The 23413-nt window shown below is 43.5% G+C and overlaps 1 long non-coding RNA gene and 1 pseudogene across 4 annotated transcripts in view; one reads left to right on the top strand and one right to left on the bottom strand.

The window, feature by feature from the left end:
• Positions 1–23413, bottom strand: part of LOC310834283 — a 285003-nt gene that overhangs the window by 247446 nt on the left and 14144 nt on the right. The gene's annotated exons all lie outside the window — the stretch shown is intronic.
• LOC310834431 (vomeronasal type-2 receptor 26-like) lies at positions 2348–21459 on the top strand (annotated as a pseudogene). The gene is made up of 7 exons: positions 2348–2382; positions 13920–14066; positions 15015–15306; positions 17012–17878; positions 18254–18481; positions 19068–19194; positions 20558–21459. The product of its transcript is annotated as a vomeronasal type-2 receptor 26-like (transcript).

Raw genomic sequence — 23413 nt, 5'->3', positions numbered from 1 at the left:
CAGGAAGAGAAGAATCTGCAGCAGAAATGTTCCAACCATCTTGGGGCCAACAGGGATGCTGAAAGTCAGATTTCTATCTCATCCTCCATAAACTGCATTACAGGAACTTTTATTGAATGACTCTGGATTCTTTTGATAAATGGAAAATGCCAAAGATTTGGTCCATGAAAACTTGCATGTTCAGAATTTCTCATCTGGGCTCTAAATGACACGGGATTTATTTTATATACACTTTCACACACTGACATTGATTGTGTTCATGGCCTGAAAAAAGTGTACAGGGGATTTGGGAAGATGAATGATAAATCCCAGCAATTTGAGATAATTATTAGTTCCAAATTTATCTCCTTAGAGCATTGAGCTCTGCGACTTTTAGTAAGATCAAAATAATGATGCATATTTGTTATTGAGTAGTTCTCTTGTAATTGCGAGTGCCACAGGCAAGCAAGCAGTCCAGCTGCAAACTCTTGATCTGAAGGGAACTTCCTATTTTCCCCAACACTCTTCCTCAATCACACCTGCACCGTTTCCCCCAAGTGTACATGTGTCACCAATGAAGACATGATTTTCAGGATTTTCAGGGATGTTTCCTGTACACCAGTTAAAGGGAGGGAGGGAAGGATTCAGAAATCCTATATTACATGGGCTAACAGCAGAAACTGACTTGCTACTGTATATAAAAAATATAGATCAATGCATATGGAAGTGGAGAATTTCCTTTTGTTATCTTAGAGTTGGAGAGCAATGTGAGGGATGCAGCAGGTGACAATGAAGGCTTAAATGCAGTGATACAACTTGAAACATACAATACATGTGGTTGTGGCATGTGGGAAGGGAAAGGGCAATAAGATCGTGAAATTGACAGAGTGACTGACAGAGACAAGCTGAAGGTTAAGTTCCAATATTTATCTTTTTATAGGGTGGGGTAGATAATATATAAGATCCTTCTTGAGTTTTCACTGTTACCCCTCAGTGGGAGAATGGTCTCCCTGGGAAGGGCCTGGGTTTTGCCCCTTTGGGTTTGTCTTTTTTTTTTAATACATATTTTTATTAGTTTTCCAATATAAAACTATACAAAACAAAACATCCAATTTATCACCAACATCTTTTTTTTTTACTTCCATCAACATGTCTGATAATTCTCCATCTTAATCACTTCTTGTACATTTCTTAATTTAATATTGCACTACAATAATATCTTAATTTACCTTATTTTTTAAACAATATTTCTACCATACATTCTCACAGAGCTTCCTGAAAACTTACAAACGTTATCTGGTCATCACATATACTTTTCATATAATCTGTAAATTTAATCCAGTCTTCAGTGAATCTCTGGTATCGTCGGTTCTGGATCCTTCCTGTTAATTTATCAAGTTCTGCGTATTCCATTAATATCATTCTCCATTCTTCAATCGTAGGTAATTCTTCTTGTTTCCATTTTTGGGCCAATAGTATTCTTGCTGCCGTTACTGCATATAAAAATAACTTCCATTCTTTCTTATTAATTTCATTTCCTATTATTCCTAGTAGAAATGCTTCTGGTTTCTTAACAAATGTATATTTCAACATCTTTTTTAACTCATTATATATCCTTTCCCAAAAGCATTTCACTTTTTTACACTCTCACCACATATGGTAAAATGTTCCTTCTTTTTCTTTACACTTCCAACATTTATTACTTACTTTATACATTTTTGCTAATTTTACTGGTGTTACATACCATCTATATATCATTTTCATCACATTTTCCTTTATTGTAGTACACACAGTAAATTTCATTCCTTCATTCCACAGTTTAACCCAGTCTTTAAATTGTATATTATATCCAAAATCTTTGGCCCAGTGGATCATAACTGATTTAACCTCCTCGTCCTTTGTATACCATTCCAATAATAATTTATACATTTTAGACAGAATTTTTACATCATTATTCAATACTTCCAATTGATATTTTGATTCTTTGTCAGTAAAACCTCTTTCTAATACATCTTTTTTAAACATTTCATTAATCTGAAAATAATGCAACCAATCATTTACATATTCTTTTACTTCAACAGATGGTTTCAGTTTCCATTTACCTCCTTCTTTCATTATTAAACTCCCATATGTTATCCAACTCCCCCTCATATTGATCTTCTTCACACTCATCACCTCCAATGGAGACAACCAATGTGGAACCTTTGGGGTGTGTTTTTGGGGCTGTCACAATGAACTCCTGAACTTCAGAATTCACCACTGCACCACTGGTCAAGAGAATAAGAAAGCGTCTGTATGGTGTTTGGGTGAGATATAAGAATTTTTTGGAAAGAAAAACATTGTTATGCAGTCAAATGCGCCTTGGAAGATGGCGGATAATACCATCTATCCAGCTCGCACAAGGTAATTTGAGGCTGATTATGGGGAGTAAATCAGTCTCCCTCATCTTCTCAACTTCAGCGATGATGACCTAGATAAAGGCATGGGATTAAATTTCAGTTGTGTACTCAAGATCACATAGCACAGAGTGTTAACTTCTTAAAACCACCTTGCAGTCATGGTGTCAAAAGGGTGTGATTGTGCAACTACGTTGATCTAGGAGGAGGTGGTCCTTCAAAAATCCCTGTCCTATGCTGCTTAGAACATTAAACATCATTACCCAGGCAGGCCCATTATATGGCCCATGAAAGCAGCAAAATAACCAAACTGTACAATGGTGATGGGATAAAATCAGGACAAATCTTTGTTGGCAGCAGCAGGCAGGGCAAGGGTTGGCATGGCACTGGGTCCCAGGATCAGTTCATCATTCCACAAGCCACAAGTTGATGGAATGTGTCAGGGAACTGCCATCAGTGCCGGAGAGAGAGAGCAAAATCCAGAGGGATTCTAGAGAGCATCCCGGGATTGGGAGGGGCAGCCCATCTTCTGGGGAAGTGAATCAGCATAGCACCAGTGGAGAAGGGGGGCAGATGGGGGAAGCGGCGAGGCGGTCCCATGACTCCTTGCCGGGGACCAGCGGGGAGAGTGGAGGTCCTCCGCTGCCTACACCCTCCTTGCGCAGAAGGCTTTCGCGCAGAGAGAGTAGGAGACTAGGCATCAAAGAGCTTCTTTGCTGGAAGAAGTTTATGAAACGCGCACTGACGGATACTGCCAGCGATTGAGACAGCCACGGGTGAGTGGCTGTCTGGACAGAAAAGGTTCACTCAGGCAATACACCCAGGTGTTTGCACCGGCTTACGCACGAGCAACCCCTAGAACCATTACAGAATGGATCCCGTTTGGAGTCGGCCAGTGTTGAACCTTGCCGTGGTGCAGGCCAAGCAAGCAAGGTCTCCCTTGAGGACCAGGGTGCAGGTTCCAACCAGGCAGATACCGAAACCACGCTTGGGTTTGCCATGGTCAATCCGCCCCTCAGGACCCTTGGGGGGACCCCCTATACTATGTTGATGCCGTCCAGTGCCATTTCCACCCTGATGCAAACAATGTTCTTCCGTCTATCAAAGGAAAGGCATAATTTCACTGAGGGAAAGGGGGGGGAGCCAATCATGTTTGGAGAAAATAAAATCCTTTCTGGCCCTGTCAACCAATGACCCAAAATTGCCCAGTGAAGGCTCTAACCTGAGGGTGGGCAGGCAGGAAGCTCTGAAAGCTCCAGGGGAAACAGCCTTATATAGGCCTGCCCTCCCCTCTGCAGCAAGGGCTTATGGGACAGCTTTTCCCCAGTAGCCCATCACACAGAGATGATACTGGGGAAAACCTTGCCCAGTATTTTGCTGCACTCTATGGGCCACAACGCTTCTGGGCACGGAGCGGGGCTTATGGATACTTTGAGTTGTACGTGCAAATGTCCTGGCAGCCACTAAAATAGTTTGAATGGCAGAGCCACATTCTTCAGATCATTGGCACTGGGCAACAGCCTGGCCGCAGCATCCCAGCCTAGAAGAAGTTTCCCAATACTTTTCAGAGACAGACCCATGTTCATGGATGAGTCCAAACCTAGTGTTCAAATTATAAGCATTTCATTGTGATGGGATTCACATAGGATATTTGCCTTGTTAAGTGAGAGACAGTTTGTGTGTGTTGATCAGCTCTGCCTGAGTGTTTCTGGGCCCAGCTACATATTTGCTTGTTGATATGATTAAACTAAAGTGTGGCAGACAGCAGATGAGAGAAAAGAGCAGCTTTCTCTCTTTCTTCCTGTTTTTCAGCTGCTTGCTGAAGTTTGCTTCATAATTAGAATCCTGGCTGACAAGTTTAATTGGGCTTTCTGCTGTGAAAATTACAGCCTATTGCAGAGCCTTGTCTTGGTTTGCTGCCCTTTTGGGACTTGGCACAAGGTGGGAAGCACAGCATCCAGGTAAACACAGGTCACAGTTAATACCACGTAAAAGTCAAAGCGCTGTTTACAAGGCAGCACAGAAAACTGTATAGCAAATGCTATTTAAAGGTTAGTTGTAATACTGAATAATCAGGAATAATGATGATCTGTGAAAATTGCACCTGTATGTAGCATATGCGATGGCTGTAAGGGCTTTCCGTCAATTATCTCTAATTGCAGGGTCTTGACACAGTGTTTGCTGTTGGGAGAAGCCCCTGGAGAGATCGCTCCAAATGACAAGAACAGCATTCAGTTGTACAGGTTTACACTAGTGCACAGACCAAGGCAGAACTGAACTTTAGAGGGCTGATTTAACACAGATCAGAGAGTTTTATGAAAGGTTGCCAAAGCAGTTCACTGTTTCTTGCAATCCAGCCAGGCCACTCCTATTTATGTGCCCAAGTCCAAGGTCATGTGCCATGAAATGTTTAATTCTGTCCCTTTAATGTGTCAGGTCAAGAGTGAGGAAAACACAGCCCCAGGGTCTGAACAGGACTCTCTCTGGTCTCAGGCCACAGACCCCATGGGCCCTGATTCACAGGCTGTATCCGTTGCTAGTTGTACTCAGAGTAAACCCAGTCACATAAATGAGCATGATTGTGTTGAGTGCACTAATATCAGTGGGGCTAAGCAGACTTACTAGCATTAGATACCTGGCTGGAATATATACCTGAGTTCTGAGTTCTGAGTTCTGCCTCTTCCTTGTCTGAATGGACAGTAGAGAGGGGTGCTTGTAGGAACTGGCCTACTCTACAAAGGTAAAAGTCACATCCACGGTTCCACTCACTTATCCCTCTGGCTTGTCTACCATTGGAGGATTGTGTGATGAGCCCTGCAGAAAGGGCACTCTGGGACACTCCGAACCACCACCATGCCACTGACCCCCCACTCCGGCCCACCATCACCCCTCTGCTGCCTTTACTTTTGCCCATGGCATGACAATTTTCCACCTTCCCATTTCGACTCTCTGGCATAATCTAGCAATTCTAAAATATAGATGTGCTTTTACTCTCGCAAGATTGAATGTCATGCCTTTGGCTGGACTTGAGAGACGATTCCAACAGATTCCACACGAAAAACACTTATGTCCCTGTGGAGATGGCAGTACTGAATCGGTGGCTTGCACTCTGTATAAAGACTTGAGGAATGAGGTTATCACCCCTCTTTTATTGTCCATTCCGGGTCGCCCAGCCATTACCACAGTATCCTTTCTCTTGGCAGATCAAGATGAGCTGGTGACAGCAAAGGCTGCAAGGTTTTTAGCTGGGGCAATTAGAATAAGATCCACTATTTGACCATTGATTCAAAACCCTAAAATGTATTTTATATAATTGACTTTTAATTTCTATTCTTTGCATATTGTATTGTTGTTTTATTCCTATGATTGATGGCTGATGCAAATAAAGATTCATTCATTCATTCATTCATTCATTCATTCATTCATTCAACTTTGCTGGCTGGGCTTTCTCCCCACCTCCTCCTGGAATATTCCTCCTGAAATAAGAAGCCAGGGCGGCTTCTGTCAATCAGTGATGTCTTGTTCAAATCAGGACAATTGGTGTGTGTGTGTGACAGGTTCAGCTTGGATGGGCAGGCTTAGTTGGAGCATGCAAAGCGCATTGTAGGAAGTTAGTTTGGAGGTGATGGGGGAGCTCTCCTTCCCACCCCAACATCAGCTGACTTGCAGGGAGTTTCATTGTACTTGGTCACGTCTTGCCTCCCTCTTCCTACTGAGAACTGGCTGGCGTTGCCAAACGCTGCAGAAAGTAAGATTAAACTCTGCCTGCATTAGCTAATGGGGGAGGTTGCAATCCTGCTTGGTTTTGGGGTGCCAGTGAGTCCCACCTGGGAACTGGCTGGCTCCTCCAAGTACTGCAGGAAGCATCACACACACACACACACTGCACCAGCTGATGTGCAAGGCATTCAATCTGCTTGGTTCAGATGTGCCAGTGAGTTCCCAGGTAGAACGAGATGATGCACCCGAACCCTACAGAAAGGAGGAATGAAGTGCACACCAGAGGATGGCGGGGTGTGTGTGTGTGTTTGTTTGTTTGTTTGTTTGTTATTTGATTTACATACTGACTTTTATCCAAATATCCCATGGCAGTGTACAACATTAAGAACACATTTTATGGAGCATCAGTAATAACAACATAATAGAAAGAGTAACAACAGACAGTATAATAATACAATAATAACAGCCCCCCTCTGCACAGCTTTAACAAGAAATCGATTATTTAATGGGCAAAGGCCTGGTAAAGAGGAATATTTTTGCCAGGTGCCTAAAGACATGTAATGATGGTGCCAAATTCAGTTGACTCCATCTCATGTTGGCCTTGTACTCACATAAATAATGAGGCATGGCTTCATTTTTGATGATTTAATTCAACAACCAATTTTATTCTATAAAATTACCGTATTTTTCGCCCTATAGGACGCACTTTTTCCCTTCCAAAAATGAAGGGGAAATCTGTGTGCGTCCTATGGGGTGAATGCAGGCTTTCGCTGAAGCTTGGAGAGTGAGAGGGGTCGGTGCACACCGACCCCTCTCACTTTCCAGGCTTCAGGAAGCTATCAGCAAGCCTGAGGAGCCTGCGGGAGTTCCCGCAGGGCTCCCTAGGCTGTGGATAGCAGCCTGCTGCCCGGAGCGCGGGGCGCACTGAAGCAGAGCGCCCCGCACTTCGGGCAGATATCCTTTTCTCCTCTAAAAACTACGGTAGGTGCATTTTTAAAAGCTCGAGCTTCCCCCGCGGCTAGGGGGGGATAAATTTTTTTTCTTTATTTCCCCCCAAAAAAACTAGGTGCATCCTATGGGCCGGTGCGTCCTATAGGGCGAAAAATACAGTAAAACATCTGTTATGCGAACTAATTCCCGACAGTGCCTGATCCTCTAGGAGCATCATACCTATGCCTCAGATTTTGGGCAAGCTGAGGGGCAAAAACAAAATTAACTAGATTGACTTTGCCAAGAGAATTATGATCATCTCTTCCCAGCACAGAGGTTTTGAGACACTGAGTGGTTGAATGGGTCAGATTATGAGAAATATTCAGAGGTGCTTTTGTTTTATTTTTATTTTTTAAATGAGGGTATGGATTCTGACCATCTTAAATGCCCCCCCCCCCCACCTTGTGTTACTGTAGGTAAATATATTTATTTATGTTCTCATCCTGGAAAATTAGTGTTAAGTTGTGGGCGAACATGTCAGACGACACAGCGATTCTTTAAACAGCTCTTCTTTATTCAGATGCCAGAACAGAACTAGCTGAGGAGCTCAGTCAGCCTGCTTATATAGAGCTCCAGAACAATGCAACTGTTGCCATTTTCTAAAACTATCCAATCACTGAACGTCACTTTTCGATCCTTCATTGGCATACAAAACTATCCAATCACTGAAAGTCACTTTTCGATCCTTCATTTGCATAGCTATCTACAGTATCCCCCTGCTGGCCCAGGGTGAGAACTTCAGTACATAACACCCCTCCCCACCGAGATAAGGCGTTAGTTACAATCGTAATGGTTTCCTTATATACAGCACTACACGTAATGGTTCAATTAGGCACAAAAGCATATCAGTTACATTTCACATACTTAGACCAACAGTGATACATGTCCAACAACATAGTCCTTTAAATAAGTTGGGCGCTTGGAAACTCTGTCAGACCGCCGGGGACTGGTAGCCAAGTCCGGGGGGCCATACAATTCTTGCTGAGGCTGTGGTGCGACCCTAGGTGGCGTTGAAACCAAATCCCCTGGATCCGCTGCTGGGTGGAGCCTCCGCAAGTGGAGGCGTCGCAGGCAAGGACCAGCAGCCTGGCTTCACTGTACTGTACCAGCACACTGTCCAATGATAGGAGAGCCTTGACCGCGTTGAAGGCCGCCGTCTCCCGATGACCCCAGAACCAAGGCGTCTTTGTGCTGAGGAGTCGGTGAAGAGGCTCAGCCACCGTGGCTTTGTGGGGCAGGAACATGTTATAAAAGTTCAGCAGCCCCAGGAACACCTGCAACTCTGTCTTGTTCTTTGGGATGGGGGCCTGCTGGATAGCATGGATCTTGGATGTGGTCGGGTGAAGGCCAGAGGCGTCGATAAGATAGCCCAGGAACTCCACCTGTGGAACAGCGATCTGGCACTTCTCCCTCTTTACCTTGAGCCCGGCCTCTTGGAACCTGGTCAGCACGGCATGGAGGCGCTCGAACAGCTGCTGGTGTGAGTCTGCGGACACCAAGACGTCATCAAAATATGGTACAACGCCCAGGAGGCCCTTGCAGGAGATGCTCCATAAGGCTTTGGAAGATGCCAGGAGCCACACTCACCCCGAACTGCAACCGGCGGCAATGGAATGCCCCTCGGTGGGTGATGATCGTCTGGGCTTCAGCAGTGGCATCATCGATGGGCAGTTGTTGATAGGCTTGGGCAAGGTCCAGCTTAGCGAAGACCTTACCCTCACCCAGGGAATGCAGCAGGTGTTGGACAACAGGAACCGGATAAGCGTGCTGCTGAAGTGCCTTGTTGATCATGCACTTGTAGTCAGCGCAGATTCTCACCGACCCATCTGGCTTGACAGGCGTGACGATGGGGGGTTCCCACTTGGCGTGGTCAACCGGCTCCAAAACTCCTTGGGCGATCAGCTTGTCCAGTTGTTTGTCCACCTTAGCCTTAAGAGCAAAGGGAACCCGGCGTGGCTTTAGCTTGATGGGGGCGACTTGTGGATCAAGGCTAAAGGAGATGGGCGTACCTGTATATTGCCCCAAAGTACCGTCAAAACAGGGACGCAGGTGGCGCTGTGGGTTAAAGCCTCAGCGCCTAGGACTTGCCGATCGAAAGGTCGGCGGTTCGAATCCCTGCGGCGGGGTGCGCTCCCGCTGCTCGGTCCCAGCGCCTGCCAACCTAGCAGTTCGAAAGCACCTCGGGGTGCAAGTAGATAAATAGGGACCGCTTACCAGCGGGAAGGTAAACGGTGTTTCCGTGTGCGGCTCTGGCTCGCCAGAGCAGCGATGTCACGCTGGCCACGTGACCCGGAAGTGTCTCCGGACAGCGCTGGCCCCTGGCCTCTTGAGTGAGATGGGCGCACAACCCCAGAGTCTGTCAAGACTGGCCCGTACGGGCAGGGGTACCTTTACCTTTACCTTACCGTCAAAAACCTCGGCAAAGTCTTTGACCAGACCCTCAGTCTCTGCCTTAGAGATGCAGTTGATGCCGGTGACTTCCAGGCCAAGGGCATCAAACCAGTCTAGCCTTAGGAGGCTTAGCCACTGTCCTTCAACCACCACCAGTCGGAGCAGGCTCGAAAAATCCTTGAAGGCGATCTGGAACCGGCCAACACCTACCACAGGAATGTTGTTTCCCTGGTAGTCTCTCAGGTGTACGCGGTGAGAGTCGAGTTGCCTTTTGAACACTCTGGGTACCAGTCTTTTGATGGTGCTCCAAGACACAATGGACAGGGCAGACCCGGTGTCGATCTCCATGTCACATGGAGCTCCTTCAATGAGCACCTTGACGTTCAGCTTGCGTCGCGTACGTGAGTCGGTTTGGCCAATCATGGTTCCAGACAGGCAGCGGCAGTTGGTGAGAGCGAAACAGCTTTCCTTGGCAGACTGGAGTGAAGACTTGGACTTGCGAGTCAGTGAAGGGGGGGTGTCAGACGGAGCTGATCAGCAGACCTTAGCGATGTGGCCCCTTCTGGAACACATCTGACAGATGGCATCTCTGAATCGACACTTGGCACGGGAATGGTTGCCTCCACAGCCGGCGCATTCCGGTTGGCCCTTGGACTTCTGTTGGAACTTCCTGCGCTCCCGCCTTGTCTGGTGCACATCATCGTCTTCACTGGAGGATGCCTCATCACTGCTGGCCTCTTTGTGATGCACTGGAACTGGCTCCCTAGCAAGACGCGGGCTGCTGGCCTTGCAGATCTCCTGGGCGGAGCGTTCAGCAGCTTCCGAGGCCACAGCCTCCTCAATGGCTTTCTGCAGCGTGAGGTCTGGCTTGGCGAGGAGACGCCGTTGCAGATGGATGTCCCGGACCCCACAGACGATTTGATCCATCAGGGCATCGTCTAAGTCTTGGAACTCGCAGTGCATTGCAGCCTGTCGCAGGGCGGTGGTGTAGTTGTTGATTGACTCCCCCTCTGCCTGGTTCCCGTGGTAAAACGCATGGCGGGCAGCAATATTGGACGGCTTTGGTGCGTAGTGGTTGCAGAGCTTCTCTTGGGTCGTGTCCCACACTGTTGCCTGGACTGCTTCAGGCGCAACCAATGCTTGGGCCGTCTCAAACACCTCAGGCCCACAGAGGCTGAGGAATAGGCCCTGCTTTCGCTCCTTTGATACTTCTGTCAGCTCGTTGGCTTGGAGGTAGCAGTCGAACTGAGCGAGGTAGGAGTCCCATGATTCAGAGGCTGGCGCAAACGGCGGTAGAGGCACAAGTGAAGCCATGATTCCGATGCCGGTGAGAAGGGCGATGGATGGAACACCGTGCTCTAGCCAGAACAGTCAGCTCTGAATTGGTTCTGTTCAGTAATTTCGTTCAGTGATTCAGCTCAGTGATTCAGCTCTGCTCAGAGGGTGGCTGCATCTGGCTGTGCTCTGATGTCCATCAATCCCACCTTCGTTGCCAGTGTTAAGTTGTGGGCGAACATGTCAGACGACACAGCGATTCTTTAAACAGCTCTTCTTTATTCAGATGCCAGAACAGAACTAGCTGAGGAGCTCAGTCAGCCTGCTTATATAGAGCTCCAGAACAATGCAACTGTTGCCATTTTCTAAAACTATCCAATCACTGAACGTCACTTTTCGATCCTTCATTTGCATACAAAACTATCCAATCACTGAACGTCACTTTTCGATCCTTCATTTGCATAGCTATCCACAGTATCCCCCTGCTGGCCCAGGGTGAGAACTTCAGTACATAACAATTAGGTCCTCTTCTTTTTCACTAAGCTGAATGCAAGTTGACAGAGATGTAAGAAGATCCAGATTATTATCAACTGAATGAACCAACCTCTTTCCAAGGGTTTGTTTTTGACTGACAAAGCTGAGCAGACGTGTCTGCCCACTAAAATGAAATAGCACTCAACTCAAGAGCTCAATCACACTTAGAGGCTGATTTTGTCTCTCCAACTCTTACATCACAGAATGCATGCCAAATTTCTGCCTTCAGTAAACAGATGTCAAACAAAATAAAGACATGTAATGATGGTGCCAGACGAGCCTCTCTGGGAAGAGCATTCCGCAGTAGGGGAGCCACCACAGCTAAGGCCCATACTTGAAAAACTAAGAGAGCCATTGGCAACTGGACTGAATTACCGAGGGCCTAAATACGTATTTTCGGTGACCTCCAAAAATCAGCCTGTTCCTTGTTCCCAGACATGTACACAGAAGTCAAATTCTGAGTGTAAGCTACTTGGGCTAGACTTTTTCAAATTGCTAATGATGCATGCTGCAGAATGATAGTACTGTGGTACCTTGGTTTAAGAACAGCTTAGTGCTGTGGTACCTTGTTTCCCAAACTTAATCCGTTCTGGAAGTCCATTCGACTCCCAGAACCGTTCGAAAACCAAGGCACAGCTTCCAATTGGCTGCAGGAGCTGCAGGAGCTTCCTGCACTCAGTCATGGAAGCCATGTCAGATGTTCAACTTCCAAAGAACGTTCGAAAACCAGAACACTTGCTTCCAACTGAGCGTTTGGGAGTCAAAATGTACGAGTACCAAGGCATTCAAGAACCAAGAGATGACTGTAATGTATAAGTTTGTTTTTACTTTTCCCAGACATGTACACAGAAGTCCAATTCTGACTGTAAGCTACTTGGGCTAGGCTCTGTTCCTAATTGCTAGGTTTGCATGCTGCAGAATGATAGTACGGTGGTACTTTGGTTTTAGAACAGCTTTGTTTATGAACAACTTGGATTAAGAACGCTGCAAACCCAGAAGTAGGTGTTTGGGTTTGTGAACTTTGCCTTGGAAGCAGAACATATGCCGCTTCCTGTTGAGTGTGTTCCATTTGTAAATTGAGTCTCCCGCTGTATGGGAAAGCAAGCCTTGGTTTAAGAATGCTTTGGTTTAAGAACGGTTTAAGCTCAACAACTTTCAGGGTGTCCTGGTTTTACTTTGAGAAATATGGCACCCCTAATATCAATTTGTTATTGATAGAAATATGGAGCAAACAATACTGGGAAGTCAAGTGATGAAGGAGATGAACCCATCTTCAGAGTGGGGGACAGGATGGGACGGGACTGAATCTCATGTACTCTCAGACTTGACTCTACGTTTAAACCCAGACCTTCATTTTCTGTTAACTAAGAATGATCTCTGGGAAAACTTAATTTTTGCTCAGGACTAAGCAATCCTGCCTACTTATTATCTCTCAAGAAAGACAATAATAGTTGTACAATTCAGGGGGGAGAGGCTTTAGCAATTTGGTCAGGCATGTTGCAACTGCAAAAACGAAGAACACTCTGAGGAATTATTTCCATCATTGTCAAAATTGCTGGCTTCCATCCTCTTACATAGTAGATATACACATTCTGTTTGGATTAAAAAAACAATAGCATCTTTTAAAAGGCATAACAACTTGCTAACATTCAAAGCTATGTCTAGGCACAGCCAGGGTTCTGCCAGTCTTTTGTATGATCATTCTTCTTTTTGGATATGCTTCTGTGCAGTCATCAATTTCAAGGAACATTCTTTTTGTGAAATTCCTTGACTAGGCATGGTTTAGCACATGGTTTAGCACATAGTTTGGGACGCAGGTGGCGCTGTGGGTTAAAGCCTCAGCGCCTAGGACTTGCCGATCAAAAGGTCAGCGGTTCGAATCCCTGAGGCGGGGTGCGCTCCCGCTGCTCGGTCCCAGCGCCTGCCAACCTAGCAGTTCGAAAGCACCTCCGGGTGCAAGTAGATAAATAGGGACCGCTTACCAGCGGGAAGGTAAACGGCGTTTCCGTGTGTGGCTCTGGCTCGCCAGAGCAGCGATGTCACGCTGGCCACGTGACCCGGAAGTGTCTCCGGACAGCGCTGGCCCCTGGCCTCTTAAGTGAGATGGGCGCACAACCCCAGAGTCTGTCAAGACTGGCCCGTACGGGCAGGGGTACCTTTACCTTTACCTTTTAGCACATAGTTTAGCATATTGTTTAACTGAAATGCTGCCTCACCACAATGTACCTTATGTTCTCTTGGGTAACAGTCATGGGTATGGTTATTTTCTTTATAAACCAAGGAAAAGTGAAATTTATAACTAAACAGCTGCAGTTGGTTGTTTTAAAAAGAATAATAGCTAAAATTTTATTATTTGTATCCCAGCAACCTCCAGCCATCCCTGGGAATAATGTGTGAAGAAAAAGAAAATTTGCTGGCTAACTAAAAGGCCAAAGCGCTGGTGCATAGATTACCTAACAGCCCCCTATTCAAAGGACACTTTAGCCAAACTGATAACATCTGCATATAAGGCTGTAGTGGAAACATGGGAATCTACATTGGGAGGGGAAGATTTCTCAGCAGGATCCTGCTGGTGCTGTTTCTGCTGTTACTTCTGCTTCACATTATATGTAAGGCACATTCTATTAACTGCAGCATTTATGATGATCCTCTTCCTATTGCTCACGAATTTTACCAGCCAGGACACCTTGTAATTGGAGAGATGGTTTCCCAAGTCATATACTTCTCTAATATCCAGTCTTTCAGGGAACAGCCTTCACAGATACTGATTGATGAACCTATGTAAGACATTATTTATTCCCCTTCTATCCGTGTGTAATATAATCAGACCGCAATGGTTGAAAATGCGCCATTAAGCAGTACTGTGATTTATATATTTATGTAGTTCTTTATGGAAACCCAGTAAAATTGTAAGGGTGGGGTTCTGTTTGTCTTATTACTGTAACCGTTTGTACTGCTACTAAATTTTCCTTTGCAATGCCCACTGAAGTAAACAGTGTGCTTCTTTCCGTTATTTAGTAAGCCTTCTACAGAATTTCACATGGTTTATCATGCCTTGTCGCTCCCCCACTATTTCTGTTCTGCCCACACTTTGTTCCTTCTCAACCTTGAGGGATGTGAGTTTATGTCCATGTGCATCTTCTGATTCTTCTCTATGGAACACAATTCCTACTCTTTTCTCTCTCTCCTCGCTTTTGCAGTGCAGCACTTTCTCCCCGCGCTTTCCCCTCAGATTGCTCCACTTCTGCTCTCTGAGTGCTCCATTTTCTCTTCAATTGCTCAGTTGAAGATCAGAGTCTAGAAAAGTATTCAGAGATGAAATTTCATTATTCAGTTATATGTACTTCTGGGAGGCATAACCACCTACAACATTTCATGGTGAAGTAAGCAGCGAGCAAGAGAAGGGATCAGAGGCTCTGTGGCCTCAGGTGATGTTCTCTATGGCTTTCTTGCACCTATAGGCACTGTGTTGGCAAGGCCACACCTATTGACTTTCAACTACTTGTTTTTATTGGTACAAAGAGAAACTCCCTTAAATGCAGGGAGCATTTCTTCCTCTTCTTCCGCTGCTGCTGCTGCTGCTGCTGCTTCTTCTTCTTCTTCTTCTTCTTCTTCTTCTTCTTCTTCTTCTTCTTCTTCTTCTTCTTCTTCTTCTTCTTCTTCTTCTTCTTCTTCTTCTTCTTCTTCTTCCATTCCATTCTATTTCATTCTGTTGTAATTTTATTACAGCTCCGTGCCAAAGAACTACCAGCACATCCTGGCCTTAGCATTTGCTGTCAAAGAAATCAATGAGAATCCCAAAGTCTTATCCAACATCTCTTTAGGGTTCCGCGTCCTCAATAGCTACTACACTGCAAGGATGACCTACAAGGCCACGCTCAACCTGCTTTCCACACAGCATAGATTTGTCCCCAACTTCAAATGTCACAAGTGGAACAATCTGATAGCTCTCATTGGAGGATGCATGTCTGAAATCTCTGCCAATATGGCCACCATTTCCGCAACCCACAAGATTCCACAAGTAAGTTGGGAGCATGGGTGTATGGGAAATACTATCTTGATTTTGATAAAGTTTTGACAAGGTTCCTGCAAAGTTTCATTCAGGAGGGCAGTTTGGATTAGGATTAACCAGGCAGTGCTGAGAGCCAATAGTCCAGAAAACTTGAGTATTTGTAAATTGAAGTGGAATGGAATTATTGTTCCTAGGATGTAATGGATTTGAGTTTTGATGGTTTCTTTTTCTTCTTTACTAGACCTAATACACAACTGAAAACACATAATATAAGCAATGGCTGGCCGAACGGTGTAACTTTAGTCCAGAGAGGAAGAGACTAAGGAGGTTAATGTAGTACTCTAAAATACCTTAATGGCTGTTACGTAGAAGAAGGGAAATACTTGTTCTCTGCTACTCTATAAGGCTAGACTACATATTTTAAAAACATTAGGAGAAACATTAAGAAATTATCAATAATGAAGCAGATTACTGGGTATTTTTCCACATTACTTGAAGTTTTCTTCTTTAAAACCTATGCTGACATTTATTGGGAAAGCTATGCCTCTGGTTTTTTTTTAAATATTTATTAGGTTTTATTTAACAATAAAGAGCACATAATAACATAACATTTTCCAATATCCACATTTCATACACTTCCTTGGACTTCCTCGCACCTCTTGTTCCTGCTTTCTAAACTCATGAATTTTGACAGCAAATTATTAACTTAATTTAGTTTATATAGTAAAATTTCCCAATGTTAAAATCTCAAATTTTGAAATTTAACAACTCTTTTGTTAAAACTTAATTGAAAAATATTGTTTATCCAAAATTTGTCTTTTCTTTCAATTACATTCAAATTTGTAATTCTTATTACTAATTTATTGGGGCCATGTTATTACCAATCTTACATCTTTCTTAGCATTCATACAATTTACAATGTTTTTGTAAATAATCCTTAAATTTCTTCCAGTCCTCCTCCACCAGTTCTTCTCCCAGGTCTCGGATTCTGCCAGTCATCTCAGCCAGTTCCATATAGTCCATCAGTTGCATCTGCCACTCTTCCAGTGTGGGCAAATCTTGAGTTTTCCAGCATTTGGCAATGAGTATCCTTGCTGCTGTTGTAGCATACATAAAAAAGGTTCGATCCTTCTTTTGCACACTCTGGCCGACAATGCCTAAAAGAAAGGCTTCTGGTTTCTTAGGGAAGGTATACTTAAATACCTTTTTCAGCTCATTATATATCATTTCCCAGAAAGCCTTCACTCTAGGGCAAGTCCACCAGAGGTGAAAGAATGTTCCTTCAGCTTCTTTACACTTCCAACATTTATTGTCAGACAAATGGTATATCTTTGCAAGCTTGACTGGAGTCATGTACCACCTATATATCATTTTCATAATATTTTCTTTCAAGGCATTACATGCCGTAAATCTCAAACCTGTGGTCCATAACTTTTCCCAGTCAGCAAACATGATGTTGTACCCAATGTCCTGTGCCCATTTTATCATAGCTGATTTGACCGTTTCATCCTGTGTGTTCCACTTTAGCAGCAAGTTATACATTCTTGAAAGTATCTTAAAGCTGGGTTCTAACAGTTCTGTTTCTAGTTTTGATTTTTCCACCTGGAATCCTAAGGGAAAGCTATGCCTCTGAAGTACCTGTGAAAACTGTAGTTTTACATTCTCTCATAATCCTTCAGAAACAAAAGAAAACATCTCATGCATTCTATTTTAGCTCACATATGGATCCTTTTTGGCGATACAGGATGCAAACATGCTATTCCCATTTTTATACCAGATGGTCCCAAATGAAGCCAAACAGCACATAGGAATAGTACGATTACTTCGACATTTCAAATGGACATGGATTGGAGTTTGTGCTGTGGATAATGACAAAGGGGACCAATTTCTACAGACAATTTTACCACTACTCTTTGAGCATGGCATCTGCTATGATTTCATAGTAAGATTAGAAAAATGGAATTATCTGGATGAGATGATACGCTTGGCTTTACAGAATCGGGAAAGTTATGCAATTGCCTTTGAGACAAAAGCTAATGTATTTGTGGTTTATGGGGAACCTCCATCCTTTCAGGTTTTGAGAGTATTGTCATTTATAGGACCAATAATGGGCTGGCCACCTCTGTATAAAGTGTGGGTTGCTACATCTCACTGGGATTTTGATTCAGTGTCTATTCAGAAAGACTGGGAAATACAGATGTTCCATGGTACTCTCTCCTTCACAGTCCACTCAAGTCAGCCATTAGGGTTCCAGAAGTTCATTCAGACGATAAGACCCTTCTGGCACAAAGAGGATGTATTCATCCAGGACGTCTGGGAACAGGCTTTCACCTGCTCCCTGAAAGCATCTAATGGACAGGAGGTGGAGGCTGAGCAGAAAGAACCCTGCTCTTTGGAGGAGAAACTGGAGAACCTTCCTGGGGTTTTGTATGAAAAACACATGACTGGTCACAGCTACAACGTCTACAAAGCTGTCTATGCTGTGGCACATGCTTTGAACTCCATATACAAATCCAGCTCCAAACATAGCAGATTGGCAAGAGGAGAGAGATTTGCCTTTCTGAATGTGCAACCATGGCAGATAAAGACAACTCAGAACTTCTTTGCTTTGCCTTCAGCTGCCACTGATCTCCTGGCTTTTCACCTGACCAGTCCCAATGAGCTCCAGCCAAGTCTGGTGGCAAGAGCCACAGATATTAGCCTGCCTGACCCGGTGCACATTTACTCAAAATCACTGTCATGCTAGCTTGCCAAATACCCACAATAGGAACCCAACTACCGATCTGGTTTGCTAGACATTTTCAATCAATGTATCCCCTCTAAAGACCGTTCTTTATGTAATTAATTTCATGTTAATGATAATTATAGACAAGTGGAAATACTTCATCAGCATATATACTGCTTTAAGAACAGTTATTCATGTCATTAATTCCATGTAAATATTTCAATATTCCAGGTCCATCCCTTTCTAAAGAGCCTTGTATTCAACATCAGCACTGGAGATATGGTGCACTTTGATGAACATGGAGAACTGGTTGCAGGTTTTGATGTTACCAATTGGATCACTTTCCCCAATGGCTCACTGACTAGATTGAAAGTTGGATGACTGGAGCCTCAGGTTCCAGCAGGCAAAGAGTTAACCATCAATGATGAGCAAATTGTATGGCATCCATGTTTTAATCAGGTGAATTATAACTGCAAACTCTTGACTATATGAAAGGGGAATGTTCCCTTCTGGGTAGCTCACCATTCTGTCAGTTCTTGAGGTGCCTTATTGTAAATTTAATGCTTTATGATTCTTGACTTCATAAATTGATCTCAAACCATAAATTAAAGCAAGGAATCCTTTTTGCCATCTCTGCCATTTAATTTCTTTGTGGAAAAATGTTGTCACATAAGCCAGTTACAAAGCATTGGAAAGTAAAATATTTTATTTTGCTAAAATGTCACAGAATATCATGTAGTGATTTCCGGAAGGAAAAAAGATGGCCTTGCTTTTATCTTCAAGATATCTTTCTTTTATTTCTACAACTTCATATTTTGGGGGGGTTGGAAATCACATTGTCTTTCCTGTGATCTGCTTTAAGGCTGAGTCTTAGACTGATCAAACCTAGAGATGAAGTTGGGAATCGCTAACAAATGGGCGACAGAGGAGCTGAGCCAACTGGTTCATCCTCAGTCTCTCTGCCCCTCACATGAGTCTAATCACATGGAGGTGAAGGACTGAAAAGGGCTAATCTGTTGCTGCTCATCTGTATGATTTTGCACAGGCGCTGCCCCTTTCTGTGTGCAATGACAACTGCAACCCTGGCTTCAGCAGAAAAAAGAAGGAAGGAGAGAAGTTTTGCTGCTATGATTGTGCTCCGTGTCCAGAAGGAATGATCTCTAGTCAGAAAGGTGGGAGGCAGGCATTCCCATGACCTAATTTATGGGATTTAATATATATATAAATAGGCTATTTATTACCTTTGTTTGGAGAATGCTGATGAATGCAGAGCAGTCTAATACTAAAGGGATTTTCAGGAACAATTATCTTGTTGTTGAGTTGTTGTCATTTTTTTTTAAAAAATGGTCAAAGTTATTGGGCTTTTATAGGATTTTTAAAGGATCTTAAAACAACAACCCTCTACTTGCCATACATTCAGGTTTCTCCAGGCATTTTGACTATTCAGCAACAATCTGCCTGGACGCCATTTGGCAGCCCAATTCCCAGATGTGTCAGGAAAAACCCAGACGTATGGCAGCCCTACATTAGACCGATCACAATTTTGCAGCCTACACAACTTATGAGACATTATGAGGATAAAGTGGAGGGAACCAAAGGTGCCACTAGCAGTTCCTTGGATATAAATGTAATAACTAAATGTAGATGGATGGATGGATGGATGGATGGATGGATGGATGGATGGATGACTAGGTGCCTATCTGAGATGGAAAAATGAGTAAAGTGCCCCTCGGTTGCCAGCAATTTCTCAAGCAATGAGAAGGTGCTCTCTTGGTTCCAGCTAACTCTAAAGCCAGGGTGAGAAACCTTTTTCATCCTCAGAGCCTCATCATGTTCTGTGTAACCTTCTAGGAGTAGTTGGTAGGTCCTGAGGCAGAAGTGGAGGGAGCAACTAAGGTGAGTTTTAACTTGTACCGTGGGCTACTTTCTATACACCCGTCTCTCACTCCTTCAACTAGACACCAAGAGGTCTAATCAGCCAGGCAAATACCCTCACAGAGGCTGTAAAGCCCATGTGGTTAGGAATGTGACCTGGTGAGGGCTTGTGGCCTCAGGACTCTCCTGATGGTCAGATAGAGAGGCCTGGACAGTCCCTTTCAACCCACAGAACAGAGGTCCCCATCGCTGTTATGCAAGCAGAACACTAATTTGACCCTTTCACCAGACTTACAGATTCATGCAAACATTAGGGCTAGGTATTTGCTCAACCCACCTGGCATATAATTCATTCTTATCTATTCACTTTCTGAATCAGGGAAGCATTCAGTTACTATGTCCATGAGTTCAACACATGCCACCAGTTCTCACAGACCATAAAAACCCATCCAAAATCAATCTCACTTTCTTTCAAATTACAAGATTCATTTCTCCTGGATTTTGTGAAAGAACACAAAAATAGACATCCTCAAATCTTCTTGTGGCTGATTGCTTTTGAATGGCATTACCCAGTGTAAAGGCTTGCTTAAATAGCTGTTTGTGTTTAGATAGATGTTGGTCAGCCTTTTGAAATACTTAAGCACCTCTTCGCTTTTTCAGACATAGATGCTTGCATCAATTGTCCAGAGGACCAATATCCCAACATGGATCAAACTCAGTGTGTTCCCAGGATTGTGAGCTTCCTCTCTTACAAAGAAAATCTGGGGATCATCTTAGTGCTGTTGGCTATTTCTCTCTCTCTCATCACAACTTTAGTACTTGGCATTTTCCTGAAGCACAAGGATACTCCCATAGTCAAAGCCAACAACCGGACCCTCACCTACATCCTTCTCATCTCCCTCCTTCTTTGCTTCCTGTGCTCCTTGCTTTTCATTGGACCGCCTGGAAGGGTGATCTGTCTTCTCCGACAAATGGCTTTTGGTCTTGTTTTCTCTTTGGCCATTTCCACTGTGTTGGCAAAGACGGTCACTGTGGTTGTGGCATTTATGGCCACCAAACCAGGATCCAGCATAAGGAAATGGGTGGGGAAAGGACTGACCAATTCGATTGTCCTCTTCTGCTGCTTCATCCAAGCTGCCATTTGTGCTCTTTGGTTAAGTACTTCTCCACCGTTTCCAGATAAGGACACACATTCAGTGATTGGGGAAATCATACTTGAATGTAACGAGGGTTCAGCTTCCATGTTTTACTCTGTCTTAGGCTACATGGGCTCCCTGGCCACCGCCAGCTTCATAGTAGCTTTCTTTTCCAGGAAACTCCCTGACAGTTTCAATGAAGCCAAATTTATCACTTTCAGCATGTTGGTGTTTTGCAGTGTTTGGTTGTCCTTTGTGCCAACCTACTTGAGCACCAAAGGGAAATACATGGTGGCTGTGGAGATCTTCTCCATCTTGGCCTCCAGTGCTGGATTACTGGGTTGCATCTTCTCCCCCAAATGCTACATTATTGTGCTAAGGCCTGAGCTGAACAGCAGGGAACAAATGATAAGGAAGAAAAAATAAATTAAAATACAGATTAATCTCTTTATTTGACTCTTACTCGTATTTCATCAGATATGACAGTAAGAGAAATGCCATTGGAATTGTGGTATGAGTGTTTGATACATTCCCTCCCCAAATTCAGTTGACCCCATCTCATGTTGGCCTTGTACTCACATAAAGAATGAGGCATGACTTTGTTTTTGAGGATTTATTTCAACAGCCAATTTTATTGTATAAAACTAAAACATCTTTTATGTGAACTAATTCCCAACCATTCCTGATCCTATATGAGCATAAAAACTTATGCCTCAAATTTTGAGCAAGCTGAGGGGCAAAGCCAAAATTAACTAGATTGACTGTGCCACACAAATTATGATCATCTCTTCCCAGCACAGAGGTTTTGAGACACTGAGTGGTTGAATGGGTCAGATTATGGGAAATATTCAAAGAGGTGCTTTTGGTTTTGGGGTTTTTATTTAAAATTAGGGTATGGATTCTGTCTGTTTTAAATGCCCTCTCCCCATCTTCAGTTACTTGAAAATTTCTCATACTTGAAAATTAGATCCTCTTCTTGTTCACTAAGCTGATTGCATGTTTAAGGAGATGTGAGGTGATCCAGATTATCACAAGGTTTCAGCTGAATAAACCAACCTCTTTCCAGGGATTTGTTTTTCACTGACCTGAGCAGACATGTCTGCCCACTGAAATGAAATATCACTCAACTCCAGAGCTCGATCACACTGAGAGGCTGAACTTCTCTCTCTAAGTCTTACGTCATAGAATCCATACCAAATTTCTGCCCTCAGTAAACAGATCTTGAAATCAAAATGGCATCAATTTCTCAATTGACTAATCCAAAATATGTAAAGAAATGGTCCCTGTATCTTGCATTTTCCACTGATCTGGTTAGTGGAGAATGCATATGGGAGAAATTATAGCAAACAGGTGTAAAAGGTGGGTGGCTGTACTTAATTATAAAGATGCAACAAGACTTCTGTAAAAGTTTATATAGCACACTCTTTGGAATGGTCAAGTAGTACTCCAGCTTTTGGGTCTGGGTGACAAAAATGTTTTCAGGCTCTATTGTTTAATGTGAATGAAAACAATATTAGTATCACCTCATACTGTACATTTGTAGACCAGTATATCTGAGGGATAGACCAGTTTCACTCTTGCTGTATGGTGAAGAAGTAGTTCATATGTCTTCCTCACAAGTGACTTGTGTGGTATAAGAGATTTTATGTCTTGTCATTCATCCAAATGTTTAATGTTGGTAAAAAACAGACAATGATTCCTAGAAAACATCAGTGACAACATATGAATGGAATCAAATTGCCCAAATAAAGTTTGTTAAGGGAAGCCCTGTTCAGGGGAAGTTTTTAAGGTTTGATGTCATATTGTGTTTTAATTTGTTGAAAGCCGCCCACTTTTGAAAGTGTTTTCACAGGTCTTTGGACCATAATAAAGAATGTATGCATGCACTAAGCATCTTTGTTGGAAGTATCTAAGAAAGTGTTGTGTCTTGAAAAAGTAAACCAAAAGTCCCCTTTGAATTAACTGGTCATTTATTTGACTCTTTCCTTTTGTTGGACAATTCATTCTTCAAAGGTCTGGCAGATTTTTGCATGATACCTTATCAGGGCTAGCCCAGGATGTTTTGCCACATGAGGCAAAAGAGAAAATGCCACTCCCTGCCATCCCTATCATTGTCAAAATTACTGTTTTCTGTTTTGTGACACAATTGACATCCAGAGCCTGTAAGAAAAATCAACAATAAGCATATTGAAAAACCTATATAATTCCTGTGTTATTCAGAACTGTATCTAGGGATATGTAAGGTATTTTCATTCTTCTGCATATACACTTTTCCATTGATTTTTAACAAATAAAGTATGCTGTGAGTATCCTGGTTCCTCATATATTCTCCTGCTTGCCCTGTTTATTTTCTGCTTCCCAGATTCTTACTGTGGAAAAC

This window comes from Podarcis gaigeae (genome assembly GCF_964106915.1).
Source record: "Podarcis gaigeae genome assembly, chromosome: 16".
In the NCBI taxonomy this organism is placed as follows: Eukaryota; Metazoa; Chordata; class Lepidosauria; order Squamata; family Lacertidae; genus Podarcis; species Podarcis gaigeae.
Note: the sequence above shows the minus strand (reverse complement) of the source record. Positions and strands in the feature narration are given on the sequence as shown.